Raw genomic sequence first — 17,605 nt, 5'->3', positions numbered from 1 at the left:
TCTTTCTTTGCAGTGGACCATCATTTTGAAAACAACATGAGGAAAGGCTGTTTTAAAATTTGACTGAAGGATGGTAGTATTATTTTTGAGCTCAAGTGCTCTCACTGCTGGGTGTTGGCTGTTATTTCAGATTCAGAAGCATGTGTGCAAAATATTGAGAAATCTACTTAAAGTACTGAATGAAATCCACCAGATGAGTCAAATTTAATTGGTTAATTATGACAGCTAAAATATGTCCTTGACAACAAAAATGAATCCATAGAAATAGAAAGGCAGGCGGCACAAAGCTGATTGCAACAGTCCTGCTCATTTCAGAGGGAAAGATAACTATATGAAAATTCAAATAAGGGAATTTGAACTGCAAAATTTGGATCACATGGAAATAACTGTGCAGCATACAACCCTTTTCACAACGTCTTGCGCCCTCATCAGTGAGAGTTTAAATCGTTCCCTGTCTGTATATAATCTCGACATTTTGTCTCTTCAGACGGCCCGCATTAATAATGCACAATCGCTCTTCCCTCTCACAGATGAACGCAGAGCTGCCATGTTCAACTCGGAGCAACCCAACAATCAGAGACATGTCATTTCCTATTCCCAACCCACCTCTGAACTGAGAGATAAACTGCAGCCCTTCTTCACGTTTTTTTTTTTTTACATCAAAGAACGATATGTCAGAGCACCCCGTGAGATTTCAGTGCTTATGGTTGGGGTGGTTAAAAGCGCTTCAGCCGGAAACATCTTGCAGAGTGGATCCAACTGAAAAAGCAAAGTTTAGAAGAGACAACAGAAACCTTTTTTTTTCCTTCTTTTTTCTGTGGAATGTACAGGAATAACAGCAGCACAGAGGCATGCTTTGTTGAGTTGTGGGTGGTTGTGTTGTGTTGATGTGTGAACCTGTGTTTCTGTCACCAGTCATTACAAAGAAACCCCTCTATGGTGTGTCTTCTGCAGTAATGATCTGTTTATGTGCTGATTAAACCGCCCTGCATCACATTTGCTGTATGACATCTAACACTAATTCTAAATCTTTACTAATTTTGAGTGGCGGATTTCAAAAACAGCACCCGTTTTGTTCTATCGCTCACATTTTTTCTCACAAGAGGCAATTGTAAACATGATTTAAGGGAAAAGTAGTACAGAAGGAGGCACAGAAACCCTTTTATGAATGCTACTTCTGTTGAGTCAATATTTTTGGATACAGTTCCAAAAATGAATGATTGATTACCCTAATCTGTCATCAGCCGTGAGACCTACAGTATATCATATTCAGCTTAAGTAAACTAGGGGAAGGTAGAAAAGAGTGATGCCGTTTTGTTTCCACATGGACACCATTCTAGTGATGGGGATTTTGAAGATTCTTCTTCTAGTACCTCATCTGTCAACCACTTATTCACTCAGCTAGAGTTAAATGACTGAGTATAAGATTTGGATCTGCCAAAGGAAGCGGCTGAGTTGCTTGGATCTAGGCTCACTGAGAAAAATCTGCTGAGACCTACTTTTCTTTTTATAGGCATCATGAGAAAGGACCCATTCCATTCTTTGAAATGGATGACGGCTTTGTCTTTTGGGTGCAATGGGTTGTGAGCATAATGTTGAGGCTTTTCATTGACAGCTCAAAAACCAGCCTTGCTACCTGGAAAATAATTTCATCTTCTTGATGCAGGATTGTGTTATTATCAGCTTTTTAAAAATGTTAACTGACAAACTAGCCATTTACTGACAATTTGCCACCTTATTACCTTAATCTCAACACACACTAAGCATAAACCATCAGTGTCATGTTGCAGAAAGACATCCAGACAGATGAGTTATATGATTGTGAAATGTGATTACTCAGGTCTCAAAACCTATAACACTGAACAACCAAAGCCTCTTTTCATAGTATGAGACCTCAGCATCCAGTTAGAATTCCCAAAGCACTTTAGTATCATTTTTGCTTCGCTGATATCAATCTGCAACCAACCACAATTTTATTATGCATTATTCTGCCAATGATTTTGTGTGTGCATCTGTTATGCATATGTGATGAACCTTAATCCAATGCCATCATATTTAATAAGGAAACATCTCAGAAGCTGAAGCCAGATAAGTGCTGGCATATTTGCTTATTTGAAAATAAACAGCTTGTCACAAACATAAAAATGCACTTATCAAAATAATCCATTTTTATCTACTGCCAGTAGTTAATCAGTTGAATTTTATTCACTTCCTATCACACATTTCCCAGAATACCTTTCAGCAACATTACTCTAGTTACAAGCAAAGACATAAAAGATGAGCATAGTTTCAGGTTAAAGCCTTAAAGCTAGCTTCTTTTTTTAATGGCTATAAAGAAAGATTATCCACGATGGGCTCATTAGCTAAAGCTATAGCTATTTTTATACTATCTATGGCTTTGCAGGACTGTAAAGTCAAAGATGTCAACAACAGAGATGTGTGGATACCAGTATCAATGTCTAAAGGAAAGATATGGTTAGTAGCCAATGGGATAAACATTTAAGTCATTTATTCCCTTTCCATGCTAGATAAACAAAGCCATCTTATGTTTAAAAAATGATAATTTTAAAGTCAGTTCCTCACCGTGCAATTCGTAAAAATGTCATGCGACTTAGCTACTAATCAAAAGGTTGGTAGATGGATCCCTACTCTACCTGTCCATATCTTAAAGAATCCTTGGGCAATGACTTGCCTCCGATGCAATCATTGGATTGTGTATGTGTATAAATGTTAAATAAAAAATATTAGGTATGGATAAAAGCTTTGTGTGAATATGAGTGTGAGATTAGGTGAACATGACTTCTAGCAAAAAGTGCTTTGAGTGCTGAAATTGAGCAGAAAGCTAAAATAGTACCGATACTAGTCCATTTACTTCTCAGTGTAGATTTCTGCATAATCATTTTTTTCATGTCTGCTGGAATTCTGGAAGATTTTAGGTTTCTTTAAGCTGAATGACAAATAGGTTAAAGCAGAGATTCCAAAAATTTGGTGCAGAGCCCCCTGGTGGGCTGGGAAGGCAATGCAGATAGGCTGCAGTAATAACATGTCTGTGAAGGTTATCAGTCATCCAGGTCATCGTTGTCAAAGGAGCTTGCAAAGAAACGCATCTGGACTTCTTTAAGTTGCTTGAAGACATTTCACCTCTCATCTGAGAAGGTGTTCTGTTCTGTTCTGTTCTGTTCGAACTGAAGAAGCTTCTCGGATGAGAGGTGAAACGTCTTCAAGCAACTTAAAGAAGTCCAGACGCTTTTCTTTGCAAGCTCCTTAGACTGCAGTAATAACAGAAATTCTGCTTGAAATTACTCAAAAGTAATTACAGTTACATATTTGTATAAATATATTTATGTAAAAATTGAGTTAACATTTATGATTTAACACTTTTCTGAAATGTACTGGTTTTGTATTGATGTTTGGGTCCCAGTGGCAGGTGGGTCACACATTGGCCTTAAGACTTTGTATATGACTGGGTACCATTCCAATAATTTGATCCAATTGGATTAAAGTGAAGATTTAAGAAGGCTGCTGATGCTAACACCTAAATGTGGTGTGGATTTATAGCAAACAGCAAACAGGAAAGTGCATCCTATTGCCTCAGAATGTTACCCTGTGTCAGCTGGGATTGGCTCCTGCCACTCTGTGACTAAGTGGGTTAAGCAATTTTGTTATGCAATCAGCATAACACAGATGTAAAATGTTAAGGGCCTGACACACACAAAACACATGTTTAATGAATATAAACCTGAATATCAGCAGTGAATGAAAAAGTTTTTAAAAAGGGCCAAGTTGCCATAGCTTTTGCACAATGATGAGAGCAAACATTAGCAGTAACAGTAAACCTTAAACAGAACCAATCATCAAAAAGTAGAGAGTCTGTCAGTTCAGCTGTACTTATCAGGCCTCTCTCGAGTAGGCCGGGTCATATGCTCCCTACATTGTCTCCTGGGAACGCTATTCATCTTTTATTACATAACATACTTTTCAATTATCCACCTCTGGTTCTGATCAAGCCTTTCTCTTTTGGCCTCTTTGCCTTTAAGGCAACATGCTTCATCTTGTCTGTGGCTCTGCATTCCTCTCTCTGTCCCTCTGTCTCTGTAGTTTCTTTTCATCATCCTTCATCATTGGTATCATTGATTTAACCTCACTTTGTATAACTGGCCTTCAGTCCCTGCAGAGCCCGCTTTCAGAACAATACACATTTCAGCCTTTGCCTAAGATATTGCACCTCATTCCTAGATAGGAACAGGACAGCCTCTAGTGGTGCATCAGTGGTACTTCAACTTCATCTGACCTTTTCTTTACAAAGCTCAAAGACAGAGAGACACTGACACATTCAGATCCATAGACGCTCTTATCATTTACCTCAAGGTGTGGTAAAGAAACTGACACTATAAAAAAATGATATACAAATATGCTCTACAGATTGCTTTGATTCACAGTGTCCTGTAACTTATAGTATTTTGGATTAAATCACATGGAACAGAAGCATCATAACACATTAGGACCACATCTAAACGCTGAACCAAACCTGCAGAGGTAAACACGTTCGGCTAAATATAGACGTGTGGTGGAAACACTTCTGGGAGCAAACTTCTAAGCAAATAAGAGTGGACAAATGGCATCATATAACAGCAAAGTCCCACATGGAGATGAGTTTGATGTCCAACATCAGTCACTCTTTAACATGCTTGCTGTTTGCAGATTGCTGCAGAGCTATGTGCCTCTTTTCTGTTTCCTCCCTAATCTTAGAAATACTGTGTCCAGTCATAAATAATGACTAAATCAGCACTCCAGTTTTCTGACCCATAAAAGTGAAACGCAGCACAGCTCCTAAGCCCTGTGCTTGTGTGTTTGTGTGTGCGTTTGTGCAGAGTGTGTCAGAGAGATGGATAGGGCGGAAAGGAGTTCTGCTTGAAGCCCAGTGGAGAAACATTTTGTTGAATGCCTCCCTGTCTTTTTCCTCCTCCTCCTCCTCACCGTTGTGCCTGTCTCTCCCCACAGTGAAAATGCCTCGTGAAGAGGCCGGATATGAATTCATTTTACGCTGAGATGAAGTCAGTAATTTAGTAATGCCCACCATCTGTTATCGTCAGCTAGCTGCCAGACAAGCAGGGGCAACACAAAGAGAAATGCAGCACCAGCTGAAGAGTTGCAGACGTCAACAGTGAGAAACATGGTGCCACCTTGCTATTGATGAACAGCCCTTTTTAGAGTCATCTATACTCTGTTTACTGAGTGGCAGCTTCACTATTCCCCCCAAAATATAGCTTCGGACAGATATAACAAAAGCCGAACAGTGATAGGGAAGACAGCAGATTTTTTTCCCCTGGTTCAAGGATTGCTATTATTTTTGGGCAGCAGCTTAGCTTTCAAAAAGGACAAATTTGATTCTGACATTATTTTGCCCTTCAGTGAGTTGTACAGGATTATCTCATGTTGTTGCCCTTCCTCTGTGCATGTTTAATCTCTCTTAGAGGTTTAAAGAGAAAGCCGAGAGATTCAGCTTTTCTGCTTTTTCTTACATTTTACCTGTTAGCATAATTATTTGTGTGCTTTGCTATACATTATACATATGCACAAATGTATATACCAGTGTTTATGTATAGCAGTTCATAAAGGTTTACTTCCAATTTTAAGCTGCCCACCATGGTCGCTTATGCACAAGCCGTAACCTATAAGACTGAAAATTAAACTGCATTTCTTTCTAATGGGGATTCGAAAGGATCTAAGGAACATCGTCATTGCTTCAGTAGTGCTGCTAATCAAATGCACTTGATTAACTGATAAGGACCGAAAGCCTCTTCGCTCCGAAAAAAAAAAATATGGCAGCACGGCTTAGGTTTGGAAACTTGCATCAGAACAAACCACAAGACGTCTGGAACAATGGATTTTTTTTTGGACAGACAAGACCAAAATTGGGATCTTTGACTATAATGCACAGTGATAACCAAACACTGCATATCAGCACAGACACCTCATATCAACTGTCAAGCACAATAATGGAGAGGTGATGATTTTGTGTGATTTTACAGCCACAGGACCTGCATTCAATCACTCAACCATGAACTTCTCTGTATATCAAAAGTATTCTAGTGTCAAACGTGAAGCCATCTGGCTTACGGTGAAAGCTTGGCTGAAAGTGGGTCATTTAACAGGACAATGATCCCTATAAGAGCAACAAATCTAAAACAGAATTACTGAAAAAGAAAAGAACCATGGCGTTGCAATGACCCAGGTCAAAGCCCAGACCTCATCCAGATGCATCATTAAGAAAGCTGTACAACAAATGTCTGACAACCTTTTATAATCTGCTGAAATAATGAGGTGCACTTACTTTTTCAACATGACTGCAAAGCTGTTGTGAATTTTATATCACTCACTAGTTTAAGTTATTTTGTTTGCGTTGTTAGGCAGGTGATAGGTGGATACTACATGGAGTATATACCCAGACTATCTACTAAGGATCACCAATTTTTAATGCAATTATTGGAAAATTAACAGCATTAAAAGCATATCCAAGTATCTACTGTAGTTTTCCAGTGAAGGTCTACAAATCTATCTGTATGTTAGCACAAATAACAAACTAGCTGTCTGTGTAATGCATACACAATATATGCATGACCATTACTAATCACTAAGCATGCTAATGTTAGCTGATAATTTAGCCTCCTCACTCTTGTCCATGACACAGACAGACAGACAGACACACACACACACACACACACACACACACACACACACACACACACACACACACACACAATATTAAGGGTGACATCAGGGTGGCTAAGTCCATCTTTTATATACAGTCTATTATGTTTCCTGAAGAATGACAACAAATACACCCCCACAGCCACCACTGTAATGTGTACCTGATTGCTTATCAAGGGCTTCTGAACAATAAATAAGCCATACTACCATTTTCCAGTCTGCTGGCTGCATAATTTATCATTGGGGAAAATGGTGCACATGCTTCTGTCATGTTTTCTCAACAATAAGTGTTTGAGGGGGGAAAAGTGTTTGAGGACTTGCTGATGAAAAAGAAATTAGCTAGATGAGGAAACAGAGCTGGAGGTCAAATGGGCTTGTCACTGATATTTAGACTTGACAGTAATCAAGAAAAGCAATTGTTGACTGTAGACAAGCAGGAACAGTTAAATCTGCTTTTTCTGACTGGACAAGGACTTGTGACAGGTGTTTCCTCATCTTTCATTCTATCGTTTGTCTTTGCGAGGATATACTGCAGAAATCTAAAAAGCACTCCGAAACGGTAAACATTCTCACTCAGTCGCATTACAAATGCACACACGCACAAAGATCTCCAGATGCCACCATGAATCGAGTGTGTAGACTGATGACTCTATCCTTCAAGTGCCATTATTGATCACTCACTGACTGTTAACTAATCAACACAAAAGAAGGCGAACTCTGCCAAACACTGTTTCTGTAATGAGACAGAATGAGGCGAGCTGTAGTTCATTATTCTAAACTAATTAAGACCAGTTCTCTGGGAATACAAGACAGTTGCTACCTTTATATGCATACATTTAAGAGGTTACTACTTGGCCATAGCTACTTTCATGTACTGTTCTCTTTATCAAATTAACCACAGTGCAGAGCATTGCCGTTTACTTCACGTTACAACTACAAACTGAAAATAAGTTATGTTCCAGAGAGGCTCCTACATTCTTGTAAGAGCCACCAGGTTGTGATCTTTGTGGTTGCAAAAAAGAGAATTAAGAAGCCTTGACAGGCTTGATCTTTATAATCACTTTCTTGAAATCACTCACGTGGGGTCTTACTAAATAACATATTAAATATGTTTTGTAAATATTGGTCATACTGGATACTTTTCCTTTCTAAATTTCAGAATGGAGGCTTATCCAGGGTATGCTCATTGGCTAATGGCTGGTGACTGACAAGCTACATCTGTCCTTTATGCTATATCTGATGTTCACTTTACCATTTTGCTCTGTAGGGGTACAATGCTAATCAAGTTTGACTCTCTCTATAGAGGCAGACGTTTTGGCAGTTTGCTGGTCTGGAACATTGAAATATGTGTTAACCACAATGCCAGTCTTCTCAGCAAGTTGCTCTTCGATTTCTTGCAGTTTCTGTGAGTTTGCACGATGAGATCTTAGGTTGAATTTGGGACAAGACCTCAGACTCTACAAACCTCAGTTAGCATGTTAAATGCTAAGGTTCATGACAGTACAAGATTGAACAAGTATGTCTTGTTTGGAAAGGTTGCCAGTAGAAAGCCTCTTCTTTTTAAAAAGGACATGAGAGCATGGCTAAGGTTTGCAAATTACATGGGGACAAACCACAAGAATCTTATAACAATGTCCTTTGGACAGACAAAACAGACATAATGCATCGTGGGAGATTTGGTGAAAACCAAACAAAGAATATCAACTCAACACTTCATATCAACTTCCAAGCACAGTGGTGGAGAGGTGATGATTTTGACTTATTCAGTTGTTTACACTGAATAAATGGCTTATATCAGCATGTGCTGACCACTCAGTGCATTTTATCAACAACTTTAATATTTTTTGGGAACGCAGGCATCTGTTTAAAGCAAATGGATTTAATTTTAACAAGTCAGGGGTGAAACTGTTCACCTCCAACTTGTTTTATTCCATACGTCATCCATCTGTGCTTGGTGCCAAGGCTGAGATAAACGAGGAGTTATCTCATAAAGAGGAACAAACAGTACTCCAAGAACAGACAAAGCCCAGCAGAAACCTTGAGGAGGAGCTCCATCTGCCCCCACCCGGGAAGAGCCTCAGAAAGGAGAGACATCTGAGGCAAGAAGAGGCAAGAAGAGGGGTCCCTATTTGCCTCCAACTCTCTCAACAACACCAACGACCAGGACCAGGATCTTCCCCAGTCCCCCAAACCCCTGACAGGCCATCACCCCCATCACCCTCCTCCCCCTCCCTTTCTCCCTCCTCCCCACACCTGAAATTCACTGAAGAGATGATGGAGCGGGTCAATGCTGGGCTCAGATCTACCCCCCGGCCCAATCCCTCTTTGTCCCCCATAAACCCCCCACCAAAGCAGCCAAAGGTTCGCCACCGAGCCCCACCCTCAACAGAGCAATCGAAGTCACATTGCCCAGCCTCGCCCCCCTTAGTTCCTCCTTACCACCTTCATGCTTTGTCTCCGCAGTCTGATGTGTGATGTGTGGAGGGTCCGGGCTGCGAGGATTATGGCAGTGGTGACTTTTCCCAGGAGAAGCTGGGACCCTGTTTACTAGAAGGTTTTAAAATCTCTGTACTTTTAGGTGACAGAAGGAAACATGTGGCCTGGTCAAAACACAGAGAGCTGCACTCTAAAAGATCTTTAAACATAGTAAACATACCTTGTGTGCCACAGACTGCTCCCAAACACGAGGGGACAAGTAATACCTCTAAAACACTTAAGTTGGCTTTATTAAACATTAGATCTCTAGCTGGGAAAACATTTTTAATTAATGATTTAATCACTGAGCACAGCCTTGATTTTATGTTTTTAACTGAAACTTGGTTGGACCAAAGTAACAGTGGAGCTGTTCTCATCGAGACGACCCCTCCTAACTACAGTTTTATCAGTGAGGTCAGGGCGAGCAGGAGAGGAGGAGGGGTTGCTGTCTTATTTAATGAATCATTTCAATGTAAGCAGCTATCTCCTGGAAGTTTTCAGTCTTTTGAATATGTGGCTTTACAGCTGAAGGCCCCATCCAAAGTTGTGTTTCTTAATGTTTACAGGCCTCCCAAATACTGCACAGACTTTTTTAATGACCTCAGTGAACTGCTGTCTGTGATCTGTGTTGATTTCGACTGTGTAATTATTGTTGGGGATTTTAACATCCATGTGGACAACCCTCAGGACAAAGGGACTAAAGACCTGAGTAACACTCTGGGCAACTTTGGGCTGACTCAGCATGTAACAGAGGCCACACATAATAGAGGACACACTCTTGACCTACTGATCTCCAAGAGCCTGAGCATTTCAAACATTACTGTGTCTGATGTGGGCCTGTCTGATCATTACTGTGTTTTCTTTGAAAGTAAAATCTCAGCCCACACAAAAATATCAACAGCAGTGATCACAAAACGGTGTATAACTGAACACAGTAGTGAGATCTTTAACCAGGTCTTCCCATTAACACCTGACCTGTCCAGAGGTTCAGTCAATGAGCTCGTCAATAGCTTTAATGCAAAAATGTTAAATGTAATGGACACTATTGCTCCCATTAAGGTGAAGGTTATCTCTGGAAGGAAAAAGTCTCCATGGAGAAACTCCACACTGGTGAAAAATGAAAAAAGAGAGTGTAGGAAAGCTGAGCGCAGATGGAGAAAAACAAACCTCCAGGTTCATTATGACATCTATAAAGAGAAACTTCACAATTATAATTTACAACTGAGGAGTGCAAGAAGGTCCTACTTCTCTGACATCATCACTAAAAACAGCCATAATGCTCGGGTCTTATTTTCTACAGTTGACACGCTAACAAACCCTCCTGTGTCAGTGGCAGCTGAACTTCATTCAACCATGGCCTGCAATGACTTTGCCAAATTCTTCACAGACAAAATCCAAAAGATTAGACAAGCAGTTGGTACATCAACAGCAGATCCAGGATATGTACTGTGTCCACCGAAAAACTGTTTAAACACCATCAAACAGTTTCACCTGATTAACAGCAAAGACCTGGAGGACATCTTAGGTCAACTGAACTCCTCCTCCTGCTGTTTAGATGTCCTGCCAACAAGTTTTTTCAAAAAGGTCTCAAAGACTTTAGAGTCAGACCTGTTACAGATCGTCAACTTTTCTTTATTATCAGGTGTGTTTCCAGAATCACTAAAAACTGCTGTAATCAAACCTATACTGAAAAAGGACAATCTTGACAAGACACAAATGAAAAACTACAGGCCGATCTCAAATCTCCCATTTTTAAGTAAGATCATTGAAAAAGCAGTTTCTCAACAGCTCAATTACTTCTTAAAACAGAATAACTGCTACGATGCCTTCCAGTCAGGTTTTAGACAGAACCACAGCACTGAAACCGCTCTGACCAAAGTGTTTAATGACATATGTCTGAACACAGACAGTGGAAAAATGTCAGTCCTAGTTTTGCTGGATCTCAGTGCAGCATTTGATACAGTTGACCACAACATATTACTCAAACGACTGGAGAACTGGACAGGTCTTTCAGGAACTGTACTAAACTGGTTCAAAACATACTTAGAAAACAGGAAATACTTTGTATCAATAGGTAACTTCACATCTGAGCAGACAAGTATCACATGTGGAGTTCCCCAAGGTTCCATCTTGGGACCCCTTCTGTTTAACATCTACATGCTCCCACTGGCACAGATTATAAACAACAACAAAATAAACTATCACAGCTATGCAGATGACACACAAATATATATATCACAATGTCACCAGGAGACCGAGGCCCTGTACAGGCTCTTGGTAAATGCATTGAGGAAATTAATGACTGGTTGTGCCACAATTTTCTCCAGCTAAACAAAAACAAAACTGAGGTAATAGTCTTTGGCGCCAAAGAAAAACGATTACAGGTCACCAGAGAACTTCAATCTATACATCTAAAAACCACAAACCAGGCGAGAAATTTGGGTGTAGTGATGGATGCAGACCTAAACTTAGAAAAACACATTAAGACAATAACAAAGTCAGCTTACTATCACCTCAAGAATATTTCAAGGATAAAAGATCTGATGTCTCAACAGGACCTGGAAAAACTAGTCCATGCATTCATCTTTAGTAGGCTTGATTACTGTAACAGCATCTTTACAGGTCTACCTAAAAAATCAGTCAGACAACTACAGCTCATTCAGAACTCTGCTGCTCGAGTCCTCACTAAGACCAAAAAAGTGGACCACATCAGTCCAGCTCTGAGGTCTTTACACTGGCTGCCTGTCCGTCAGAGGATAGACTTTAAAGTTCTGATGCTGGCCTATAAAGCTCTGAATGGTTTAGGACCAAAATACATCAGTGACCTCCTGACCCAGTATGAACCTTCCAGATCCCTCAGGTCATCTGGATCCGGTGTTTTATCAGTTCCCAAAGTCAGAACCAGACACGGAGAAGCTGCATTCAGCTTTTATGCTCCTTATATCTGGAACAAACTCCCAGAAAGCCTCAGATCAGCTGAAACACTCAGTTTATTTAAATCCAGGTTGAAGACTCACCTGTTCTCAGCTGCATTTGAATAAAGCACCAAATCCACACTTTTAAGCTTAAATTTCAAAACTTACACTAACTACTGATCTTATCTATTTCTGATTTTATCTGTTTTAATTTTATATACTGTTTTGTTTGTTTGTTTGTTAAGTGGGATTAGAGCTCTGGGTAGCTCCCCAGCTGGGTCTAGACTGGGTCTAGAGAGTACTTTAAATTCAGGGAATTTAAAATAGAAAGTAGCTCGTCCACAGAAGGACTGGTAGCTCCCCTTACGATAAGGGTTCAGATCGCGCGAACAGGTGTGAAATGTGTGTGTTTAGTTAGTTTGTTTGTTTGCTTGTTTTAATCAATTTTAAATCATGCTTTTTATTTGTCTTTGTTTCTAATGTCTCTGTAAAGACTCACCAGTGTGTGAATGTGAGAGTGAATGAATAGTGGCATTGTAAAGCGCTTTGGGTGCCTTGAAAAGCGCTATATAAATCCAATCCATTATTATTATTAAAGCACTTTGAATCACCTTGTTGTTGAATTGTGCTATACAAATAAATTTGCCTTGCCTTATTTTGCAGCCACAGCACAAGAGTCATTAAATCGACCATGGATTTCTCTGTATACCAAAGCATGCTATAGTCAAATGTGAGGCCATATTTAAAACAGTTAAAAACTGGCCCAAATTAGATCATTAAACAAAGCTGTGACCCCAAGTACAGAATTTGTGGATAAGTGGTTAATCTGAAAACAGTGGTGCTCTGCACTTGCCAGGTACAGTACAATATCAAATAGATTATCAGTAACTGAGTACTGGTCCAAGTGAGCTTTATCAAATAAGCATTCATGCTGCTTCTATTAATATACCATGACCTACACAAATGTACCTTGTGAAATATATACCTAACCAAATCGGACACAGGGTTTTGTTTGTTCAAATTCATCATTTAATATACAGTAAACAGTATTGTCAGAGTATGAAGATAGTCAAAAATATGACATGCTGCAGGATTTAACATCGTAGCAAGGGATTTAGATAACATGAGAGAAGCCTAATCACAGTCATGAATATGCTGGATTCAAAGCAATATAGAAAAGATTACAATTATGAGAATGGTAGTGTAAAAAATAAACTGAATCTGTTTGCCCACTGTGGGGAAAAATGATTCCCATGACTTATTTAGAGAGCTATTATACTCCAAAGTAACCTGCGCATCTGCTGACACGGTGAAAAAAAAAAGATATAAAAAGCCCATTCTTTGATACAGAGTATATTTACTGCTTCATTTTTTTTACTGTTTTTCATCATTATTATTCGTGTTATCGTAAAAATGAAATCTGATATTGGCCAGCTTATTAAAAGGGCATTTCAGGGATCGGCTGTCTCATAATCCATACCCTGAAAAATATCCTCATTTTGTCCGCATGTGCGTGTGTGTGTTTTACAGAGAGATAAAGAAAGGGGGAGAGAACTGGTGTGTGTGTGTGTGTTAATGTGCAGTTGTGGATTTATCCCTTCTCCCCCCTCCTCATCCCTCTTAATGCAAAGTGCAGGTGCAAAGCCATTAGACGGCAGAACAAGTGAGATGAGTTAGGAGAGGGTAAAAAAAGTAGAACTGTGGGACTGTGTGCCTCCCAACACTCACACATATATCACACAAAAACGCCCGCATGTCTCGGTTTGCTAGAGGTCTGAATCTTCGCCAGATCTCTCTCGAGTCTCATTACGATTGTGCTGATTGTAGTGGACACGGGCAAACAAAGACGAGGTGTTTACTTGTGTAATGGGGCCTGCTGAGGAAAAAAACAAAATCACACCACAAGGATGAGACTTTGATAGGAAAACATAAAGATCCATTTCTACTTTTTGCAGGTTTAAATGCTATTGGAGGACATATCTAATTAATGAGGCTGAAATAGGATCAATTAGGAACCCAAAGGCTTTGCATGTAATCAGGCTTCCACTGGACTAACAGAGGGTGAAAGGCTACACAACACTGGAAGATTGAACTTTTCATATTTCTGCTTTTCCATAGTTGAGATCTGCTGAGTATTAGCAGATGACAGTTGAAGTTACTTCAACATTAAAACTGATCTCCCGTATATATCCTGAGGGCATATTGCAGATAGCATAGGCTTGCATAGAGAAAGCTTTGCGAGGAGAAAAACCCCAAACATGTTTGATTAGATTGTAATGAGTTGTTCCACCAGCCTGCAATCGTTATCAGAGGGGATTTCAGACTAAGATCACTATCAAATATATTGACAGAGAAGGATTTAGCCCACAGTAGAGAGTAAGTCAAGCTCATGCCAAACAAAAGCGATAATGAGTTGTTTAAATGCATTGTCTCTGTGAGGGAGACTAATTCCTATGTATGGAGTCCTCATAGTGAGAACAAACACTGATCAGCAACTTATTATACAACTAGGAGTATATATAAGCAATCTAATATGATAATATTGTGATTCAATAATTCTGTTGGTAATAATTAGTGGCTGTAGTACCACAACTATGAACTAATTCTGTGATAAATCTAGCGTGTCTCATTTATACAGTATCTGTCTATCTATAATCTATCATGCAGCATGTACGAGGGCTAAAACTATATCTTCTCACATTATAATACCATAGTAGGTAAAAATTCTCTCATCATAGTGGCGGAAGACAACAAAATATATTCGCTCTAAAACACTGCACTGGATATGGTGCTTGATTTATTGGATGCTACTTTTAAAGTGCCTTGTTTATTTCAATCCAGTGGATTTATCTGACATCCAATTCAGGATGAGCAGTGAGGTTGGAGCATAATCTGGCTGTCATAGTGTGAAACGTGGGGTACAGCACGGACAGGTTGCCAGTCTGTCTTTGGACTGTGGGAAGAAATGAAAGTACCCAGGAAAGAAGCCACACAAGCATGAGAAGAACATGCAAATTCCACAATGCAAGGCTTCCCTCGTAGGTACTGGGCTCAAATTTAAGCCAGTATAAAAAGAGTCACACAGAAAGTGCAGTGTAAGGGTGGAGCAGCAGAGGAGGAGAAAATGCTGGGTAAAGTTTTGAAGTGGCAGGGCTGAGCTGTGTGGTGGCGCTGTGGGGAGCCTGAGTCACTGGATGAGCTCTTCATCCCAGTGGGCTTTAGTTCTCATCCACACACAGCATGATGTAAATGTCACCTCCACCAGACTCACTTATTAAGGCCACGCAGCTGGAGAGACGCCAAAGCTTGGACTGACATTCAAAATGTGCTCTAGTCAGAAGCAATATAAGAGTACTGTTTAGATATGAGTTTAAATAGTAGGAGCACTTAAAAACTGAACCAGTGAAAACACTGTTTTTCCCCCCTGCCACGATCACTGAACAGGCCTGTATTCAGAATTCTTTCTTCTGCAGTATCACACAGCATGCTCTCAGGTGGATATATATGGACTATACATCACTGTTTATATTGATTTCAGATCATGTTCGAGTTCCCTGCACCAACAAACATAAAGACATGACCACCAGTCAATAAATCAACCTCATGTTATATTCATGCAAAGCTCAACCACCGTTTTACCTCCTGCACCTCTACAACATTAGAGTCTGCAGCAAGACAGTTAGCTGGATAAAATTGAAAAACAATAGAAACACACCAAAAAAAAAAAAAGCTTGATCCAGACCCCTGCATAAAGTGGAGCTGGAACCAGTGGCTCTATATTGTAGTGGGAAGGTTAGCTGGGCATTCTGAGTAATCACCTATAATAAATATTTCTGCCCTGAGTGAAGTGATCTTACCCAGGATGACAGTATCTCTCTCTATGCACAGGAAATAGGGGGTCACTAAATGACTTGATCAGCATGAACACGACATGGATCATATGCAGATTGATACCAACTTATTCGGCAACTTCAAAACACCGAATGAGTTTCTCTCTAGTACTTTCAGAGACTTTTAGAATCAGTGCTGAGGGGCAATGAAGCTGTTCTGGTGGCACGTCACAACCCAGCACCGTACTAACACAACTTATACTCTTTGTCACCAATCTGTACATGCGTATGTATAATTCCAATGTGAAAGTTCCAAAACTAAATATACCAAAACCTAACAGGCACTTAGTTGGTTTCATTGTTTAACAGACCAAATCTCTCCATCTTCAAAGTCAGCCATATCTCAAATACATGGGGATTAAAGGCATGCTTCTTTATTGTCACCTTAGAGTAAAAATAAATAAATAAATTTTACCACCTTGCATGTTTTACCACCTCAACATTGATTAAGCTAATTTCATTTCAAATACCAGGGTTGAGCGATGACTACACAGGCCAGACAGATTTGTTGAAAGAAAAGAAAACAGAAAAGTTCTGTTTTTTTAAACTATCTTATAGCACCACTAACTCTGATGCAGCCATATTCCAAATTGGGCTTATGATGGTGTATAGGTTGTATCCTGCAGTTGACATACAGTTAGACAGGGGGAATAACTAGAAATTTATCAGGCAAGAAAGTATCACTAAAAGAAAGTGAAAACATTTTTGCATTTTCAGTTTAACTAAAAATCAAAACAAAACAATGTTGTCAAGATTTCAGCCATTAAAGCAAACATAAGATTTAACTCCAAAATCTGGACTAACCTTGATTTCAAAGTCTGAAGATCTTCAAACCATTCACAACTCTAGACTAAAGTATGTCCTTCTTTGTCTTTTAATAGATTCACTTTTATTTTGGCAAATTGCTTTTTGACAAATTGTGGATTCTCCATTAACAGCTTTACTTTTGCCACCTGACCGCAGCTGCTTTATTTTAATTCTTATTCTAAAAGGGTATAAGATTTAGAAAATTAGCAATAAAGTACCATTTTTAACCACATCCTTTTGTGACAGTAGATAAGCTCCTTTATTAAATGGCAGTATTTGTTTTATAAAACTTTATTTTTTTAAAATAAACTGACCCACTTGCAGTTTGTTCATTTTATTTACTTGTTTCATGTGAAAAGAATTATATTTTTAAATCAAGAAAAATAATATCAAATGTTTCTTTATGTTTCTAAAATATGTGAATAATTTTCATACTATATGTTTTGTATCTGTTTAACGGTGATGTGGTCCACCTCAGTTCACGGTTAAATTTATAATTTTAAGTGCAAAGATTTTTTTTTTTAAATGTGTTTACGAGAATACAAAAATAGTGGTTTTTTTTGTTTGCTTGTATTTTAATAAATTTAAGACAAACAAACCTAAGTGGCCCCATTAAACCTGCTCTGTGGATTTATTCCCTCAGCACTGCGGAGAGCGGCAGCACCGAGTGGAAGATCAAGTTTCAGCACCATGGACAGCACCACTTTCATGTTTGGCATCACGTCAGGCTCAGACAGGCGCTTTAAACGGTCAAAAGTAGATTTTAAAGAGCTTGGACGACCTAAACGAGTCTGTAAAAACCACTCC

At 39.4% G+C, this 17,605-nt stretch overlaps 1 protein-coding gene across 4 annotated transcripts in view; it reads right to left on the bottom strand.

Annotated features, from left to right (window-relative positions):
• LOC147322253 (A-type potassium channel modulatory protein DPP6-like) overlaps positions 1 to 17,605 on the bottom strand; it is a 270,187-nt gene that overhangs the window by 163,684 nt on the left and 88,898 nt on the right. The window lies entirely within an intron of this gene.

Source organism: Aulonocara sp. 'chitande type north' Nkhata Bay, linkage group LG9 (genome assembly GCF_057382095.1).
Source record: "Aulonocara sp. 'chitande type north' Nkhata Bay isolate Kocher_YH1m ecotype deep benthic linkage group LG9, A_spYH_male_GT1.1, whole genome shotgun sequence".
Classification (NCBI taxonomy): domain Eukaryota; kingdom Metazoa; phylum Chordata; class Actinopteri; order Cichliformes; family Cichlidae; genus Aulonocara; species Aulonocara sp. 'chitande type north' Nkhata Bay.
The sequence above is the reverse complement of the archived record's forward strand: the minus strand, read 5'-3'. Positions and strand labels throughout refer to the sequence as shown.